Below are 6924 nucleotides of genomic sequence, written 5' to 3'. Positions count from 1 at the left end.
TGTAAAATGGGGGTGATTACAGTAATATCCACTCAGATGTGTGGTTTGTGAGGACTAAATAAGAATGCACATAACATGCTCAGCAGAGTGGTCGATATACTGCAAGTTTTAGTAGATACGATTTTCCAGGAGTTTGAACTTTCTGTGGGTAGAGAAAAGAATTCTGGGTTGTAATTTCTTCTCATCTTGGCTACTTATGTCTGGTTCATTTAGCAATCAGTGTTTTGTTTTAGATCCCTACCCAATTTTACATATTAATTTTTTCCTTTCATGCAATACAGAAGATGAAAACATGGCCATAACTTCCTTGCTAAGCCTGTCTTTGAGAGATGGAGTCTAATTCTCCTTCTCTTGAACACAGGTGCGACTTAGCGACATGCTTGGTGAATAGAACATGACAAGTGGGACTTCTGAAACTAAGTACAAAGAATCTGGCATCTTCTGCCTGTACCTCTTTCAATTCTCACTTTGGAACCTCTCAACTGCCTTGGCACCACCATGTTGGAGAGGTCATGTGTAGGCACGCTGGTCATCATGCCCAACATAAGCCCAATCTTCTAGTCATCCCTGCCAAGGAGTCAGAAGTGTGAGAAAAGCTGTCTTAGATACCCCAGCCCAATGCAACCACCTGCTGAATATCACTGAGTCTCCTTAGTTACCAGAAGAATCTCCAGCTGAGCCCTGCCTTAATTCCTGAGCCATACAATCACAAAGTCACAATAAGATGATTGTTGTTTTAAGCCACTAAGTTTGGGGGTAATTTATTACATAGCAATGTGTAGCTGAAACATGCATATATTTATCTGAAAAGAAACTATTGTATCAGCACTGTTCTGGGCACTGGGGGATGCATCTGTGAAAAACCCAGGCAAGGCTGCTACTCTCATGAAGGTTATGTCCTACTGAGGGAGACATACAATAAAATACAAACAGGTAAGTACATATATAATTTCAAAATATATATAAACACTATGGGGAAAAAAAAAGAAGGAAAAGGCAGAGACTGACAGGGGAAGGTGGGTGTGGATATTTAGGTAGACTGATTAGGAAGGGTCTCTCTGAGGACAGTTCATTCGAATGGAAATTTGAAGTCTTAAAATGATGCATTCACTTACTCACTCTCTCCCTAATCAATAAATAGTTAAATGGTTAACCAGTACTTTGTGTTAGGCACTGTGCTTAGTGCTGAATAAGATAATCCTATCGCCTTGTGAGGCAAACAGACATGGAGGGTTACTAATGGCATCACATGAATATGCTGCCAAAGAGAGATGCATGTGGAGTTTGGGAGGCAGAGGAAGATAGAATACTTTTTTAAGTAATATGTTTTTTCAAAGGAGTCAACTGTAGAACTGCATACTTATTCAAATTATGCTTATTTAAATGTGCTATTGCTCAAAATACATCAGGAGCTTCCCTTTTGCTATTGTGCATGCATGAACACAGTGCCTGGCCCAGAGACATGGCAGGAAATATTTGTTGAATTAAAATTGCTATAAGATACAGATATAAGTCATGTAAGAATCTTTCTTGCTACTTGCTACTCTTCTCTTTGAGCCAAAGTGATTTTATACAATACGATCATTCATTCCCCTTATTCATCAGACTTGGCCCTGAATTTTGTTTTGTTCCCCCATCACATTTATCCTGAAACATGGAAGGCCTCCCAATACTGAGGATATTCAAAAGAATATCTTGTTCACTTTTTAAAGGATGGCCCAAAAAAGGAATGTTGAATATATTTTTAGCAATAATAGAAGCAGAGCCAGCATGAGTTCAGGGCCTCCTGAGGTGACTCATTTGAAAGAAGCATCATTCATTTGGATGTTTAAGTGACGCTGGTTTTTTTTTAAGAAGCAATTGTATTACTTTATAGTCAGGCCATGTTCTTGTGGATGTTTATTAAGTTGAGCCCGATTTCATTTGTGGCCATGTTTTCAACTATCTTTGTTTTCATAGATTCTCTCAAATATGTCTTCTATGTCAAACTTCTGGTTTCCTACCCCTACACCCGAAAGTTTCTCCAACCTAAATCTCTGCTTCTACTAAGCTTAGCTAATGTTCTAGTCTTCTGAAACATTTACTTCTCTTTTAATCCCTACTTAATGAATGGTATTATCATGAACCTAGCTGTAGAAGTCCTCTTGAAGACCTGCTTCCTGAACTTTCATAACCGATCCCTCAACAAATCTTGTTGATTTTACTTTCAAAGTATATCTTGAATTTCCAATCACATTATTCCACTGCAGTTGCTTTGATTCAGGATTTTATTAGTTTTTTGTTTTGTTTGTCTTTGTTTCTGTTTTGCCAGAGTATTATCCCTTATGCTTGAAATGCTCTTACCCACCTTGACTGCCTGGTGAACACATTTTTTAAGGCTAAACTCACCTTTTTTTGTATTCCTTAGCATCTTGTTCATGCTTCTGTAGTACCCTTAGCCACAATGTAGTATTACTCACTTATGTTAGGCCTGTCTTCAATTTCCTTTCTTCACAGTATTCCATTTATCCATTTGAATGTGTATATTAAACATGGGACAGATAGTCACTAGATCCTGCTATGCAAAAGCAGACATGATCTTAGACCTTGTGGGGCATATAATATAGTGAGGGAGATGGACAATAAAAGAAATAATTATAGTAATGTACAATGAGCATAATGATAGGTAGATGACAGGCAGCCATGAAAATACATGATATAATTACAGAGAGTTAGAAAAAGGGTTTCCTGAGGCAATAGCATTTAATCTGAAACCTGAAAGATGACTTAGAGTCAACCAGATTTAGGGATGGGAAAGTGGGACTAGAGGAGAGACTATTCCATTCAGAGCAGATAGCATGTGCAAAGACCCAGGGGTCAGAGAGAAAGGCTACTGAAGGAACTGAAAAAAAAATACTATAAGGCTATCACTAAACATTTATTAAGTGAGTACAGTCTGGGGACATGAGTCCATGTGTGATGCTGAGTTTTCTGAAGAACACAAAAACGCTTTTTAGTTTAATTGTACAGAAAACTTTTATAATAGTTTGTGGACTTCCCTGCATTCTTAAACAGAAACCACCTAATTTCTCTTTTATTCGACAATTCAAGATAATCAGTAATAATTTTAGTAATTGCATTGATGTAATAGTCATTGCTAGTTGCCTCTATTCATATCCATTCCAACCTCTCTTCTCCCCTGTTAACAAAAGCTGATTTGATCCGGGTGGCAAAGTGCTCTCTCCAGGCGATGGACTGTGATTGCTCTAGAGTTGCTCTATCCAGTATGGGAATTAGCTACTGAACACTAGAGCTACTACTGAGCCTGGTTCAAATTGATGTGCTGTGAGTATCAAATATATACCTAGTTTCATTTGCTGTGAAATCTTGCTTTGTGAAATATCTCTGTTAATCATCACACAAAACCACCATTTCCTTAGCATATAATATGGTAAACATTGATCTGGTCTAATTTCCTCATTTTACAGATTACAGTGTTAAATCTTAGAGAAGTTCCCTGATTTGCTTAAAGACTAAAACCTACTTTGCCACATGATTGCAGGGTGTAGGCTGCTGTCCTCAAAGATAAGGGAGAAACTCGGGGGACAAGTATCCCCTGGAGATGTCAATAAGCAATTAGAAGATACACCACCACATTCTAGGTAAGAAGAGGTATCAATTCTTCCAGAGGTTTGAAGCAGTTGAAAGAAGGAGGACACTGGGTGAGTCTTCTGAGATCCATGGCGTTCAGGTTCTGAGACATTGTGTGCTTCCTGTGAGTTTGGGCTGTGGCCAGTTGAAAGAGCCTATGAGAGCAGAAGCATTTTTCTCACCACATAATCTCCTACTCCGTTACCCTCCCAAATCCTACAGCTTTTCATCTAGGTGTCACAAGAGAAGCTTTTAAAAATAGAAGCACCAGACGAGAAATAAGGGTCTGCGACATGAAGGAGACAGTATCACTTTGTTCAACAGCCATCGGAAATCAGTTTGAACTTTTCAGATCTAATCATATGGAGAGACTTAACCCACAGTCTGATGAAAGATTCAACCAGTGTGAAATGTTGGAATACAAGATATCTGTGAGTTAGGACACACAGACCTTCTAGGACCCATTTCGTGGCTGGAACTTTAATTCAAAATAGAGAGAGTCCATTGAGTTGATCTAATTGTGCTTCCTCTTTCCTTGGAATAATGGCCCTGGAGAGCAGGAGGAATAAATAGAGGTTTCCAGGGTTTAGCTTAAAAGACCACCTGTGTCGGGGCACCTGGGTGGCTCGGTGGGTTAAGCATCTGCCTTCGGTTCTGGTCATGACCCTGGGGTCCTAGGATGGAGCCCCGGGCCAGGCTCCCTGTTCAGCGGAAAGACTGCTTCTTGCTCTCCCTCTGTAGCATCTCTGCCCACCTCCCCCCACCCACCCTGGCTTGTGTTCTCTCTCTCTCTCTCTCTCAAATAAATACACAAAATCCTAAAAAAAAAAAAAAAAAAAAAAAAGTCCACCCATGTAAGCTCCTGGACCTCTCAACCTTCCCACCTCTCCTGGCTTATACTGCCTCCCCAGTGACCAATGTTTTCTCCGGTTGCCACTCCCATTCCCGACTAGCTCTGGTCCTTCCCCCTCTCCCCTCCCCCAGCTGCTCTCAGGCATATGGAGGGGTCCCTCCTCACTACTGCTCATAGCTCTGCTCTGAACCCCGGTGTAGCCTGACTCTTAGCCTATGAGCAGTTCTGCCAAAGAATTTGGGGTGTTTCCTAGAGACTGGGAGGAAGTAAATTTGAATGACATAACCCCATGTCTTTCTAAAAGAGTTTTCTTCCTCACTACTATCAAAGGGTATCACAGGATGGATTTTAGACATTTTGACCTTTTCCTACTTTAGGTTAGCAATGGCTGCGTAATAATAGGAAGGTACTTAATATGACTGAACTGTACTTTCAAAATGATTAACATAGTGAATCGTGTGTTATGTGGATTTATCACAGTAAAATTTCAAAAACCCAACAAAAATTAAAAATGAAAATATAACTTTAAAAAAATATATGAGTAAACAACAACAAAAATCTTTGCCTCAAGTGGAGCTCATAATCCAGCAGGGAGAGCCAGACAACATATAAATAAATTATTCATCTGTTAGAAGGTGATAAGCACTATAGACACAAAAAGTAGAACAGGGTGAGGGCAGTTAGGCAACATGAAGTGGGTTGCTATTTTAAGTAGGAACGTCAGAGTAGGCTTTTAGTAAGGAAGTGACTTGAGCAGAGATGTAGATGATGGAATCAGCCACATGAATATCTGGGGAAAAAGCATTCCAGGGCAGCGGGAACAGCCAATGCAAATGTCCCAAGTTGGGAGCACAGCTGGTATGTTGAAGGGACCGCGAGGAAGCCAGCCAGTGTGTCTAGGACGGTGTGGGTGGGTGGGGTGATGGGAAGGAGTGGTAGGAGTTGAGGCCACAGAAGTGAGGGGACATCTGATCACATATGTTCTTGAGACTATTGGAAAGACTTTGGTTTTTACTCAGAGGGAAATGGAAAGCACTGCAAGATTTTAAGGAGAGGAATGACATGATATAGCATATTTAAAAGGAGAACTCGATAGAGAGCAGATGAAAGAGGGGCTGCAAGGAGACTTTGAGGGAGCCCCTGCTTTAGTGTCTGGGTGGGAGGGGATGGTGGCTTCGGTCAGAGAGGCTGGACCTTTAGATGTATTTTAAAGTGAGAGCCAATAGAATTTTCTGCAGGAGCAGAGGTGGCGTGGAGGAAAGACCAGTCAAGGATGATTCCAACATGTTTGACCTGAGCACCTGGACAGGAAGAACACCATTTTGGGAGAGGCTCTGAGTGAACAGATTTTCTTTTTCTTTTCTTTTTTTTTTTTTTTTTCTTTTCAGTCCTGTTGGGGAGACCAGGAGTTCCATTTTGGATACACTGAATTAGCTCTGTTATTGTTAAAATGTATTTTTTAAAGTTGCACAAATGAGAGCCATGGAAAGCATGAGTCAGTGATAAAGCATCTGTCCCATAGTATTGGCTCAGAGTAGGTGTGTCTTTTTGGATGTGGAAGGAAAAAGCGGATGCAGGATTGTAAGAGCTCCGTGACTGACTCATACTTCTCATGACCCGCATTTGTGCAACTTAAAAAACATTAACCATAATGATAACAGAGCTAACATTTGTTGAGCTCTTACCACGCATTAGACACGTGACATGTTCACTCATGCTTATGTGTATACTTGGAGGAAATGTTACATTTCAGTTAGAGTCTCCTGAAAGCAAAGGTGTAGATTTTTTCTCAATTCCAAATTCATGGAACCCTGTCTTCTCTCCTTGGACTCCAGGGTAAGGACCCTGAAGTGCTTTAGAGTTTACAAACACCCCTTCGTGCACATTATTCATCCTTACAACTCTCTTATGCGGGTACCTCAGTGAGTTTACCCTTCTCATGCTCAGAATGGTTTGCCCAAGGGGAAAACACCAGCCTGAGACTCTAGGTTCTCTGATTTCAAGGCCAACAATTTCCAGATAGCCCCCCGCTGTCCAACATTTTACTTAGAACATTTTTAAACCTCCAAAAATTTTAGAATAGTGTAACGAATACTTGTATACCCTTTACCTAGTCTACCAATTGTTATCATGCCACATTTGATTTACGTCTTAAACACACGCATGCATGCGCAGAGACACACAGACATGCACACGTACAGATTTTGGTGACCTATTTTGAAAGTAAATCGCAGACATCCTGTCGCCTCCAAATGTATTGAACCTGCATTTTTTAATGATAAGGATATTCTCTTATGTAACAAATCTTTCACACCTAAGAAATAACATCATCTAATATAATATCTATATCTACACTTCTGTAACCTCCCCCAATATTTTTATAGCTTTTTTTTTTTTTTTTTAATCTAGGAACTGATCTAGGACTCATGCCTGACATTTGA

Source organism: Meles meles, chromosome 7 (genome assembly GCF_922984935.1).
Source record: "Meles meles chromosome 7, mMelMel3.1 paternal haplotype, whole genome shotgun sequence".
NCBI lineage: Eukaryota > Metazoa > Chordata > Mammalia > Carnivora > Mustelidae > Meles > Meles meles.
Note: the sequence above shows the minus strand (reverse complement) of the source record.